Raw genomic sequence first — 736 nt, forward strand, 5'->3', positions numbered from 1 at the left:
ACACACACACACACACACACACAAACGTCCTTCATTTTTGCGTTAGTTACTCTCGTGTGTTTGTGGTTCATAAGACGCATGCTGCGTATCCCATGGACAGCTAGAAAAAAAATATATGAAGCTTTGGTTGAAGCAAATTTCAGACGACAGCTTATAACGAAATATACGAAAGCGACAGGCAGATTTCATTGGACACACAATGCAGGAAAAAAAAGTATTGGAGAACATTGTAACAACAGGCAAGTTTGGTGGAAAGAGAGGCAGAGGCAGACAGAGGGAAAAGATACCGGACAATGTGACAACATGGCTGGGAACAGCAAGAACGACAGACACCATCGCAACTACGCAAGACGGAGGGAAGTGGAGGTCCATGATCGCCCACGCCAGTCGGCAAGGCACCGGATGATGATGACTCTCGTGTAATTATAACTCCTCTGATCTTCGACATGTATATTATGACCTTAACGAGTCCTAAATCTGAAACCTAAATACCGACTTACATTTTTTTAAATGTCTGGGTGAAAATTGCGGATCTTTGGAAGGCGCCGTTGTTAGGTACTATTTCTTCACGTTTCCTGTTGTTTGTGTCTTACTTTTCCCCCCAGCACTAAATGCCCAGTGTTACGCCGATATGCTCCTCTGTCCTCAAACAATGCGTGAGAATGGCTTCTCCGTTTTCCTGGGTGGTTGGCGGGTGTTCTGGTTTGGTTTGTTCCTGTTTCCTATCAAACATCTA

Source organism: Aplysia californica, unplaced genomic scaffold (genome assembly GCF_000002075.1).
Source record: "Aplysia californica isolate F4 #8 unplaced genomic scaffold, AplCal3.0 scaffold01602, whole genome shotgun sequence".
Taxonomy (NCBI): Eukaryota; Metazoa; Mollusca; class Gastropoda; order Aplysiida; family Aplysiidae; genus Aplysia; species Aplysia californica.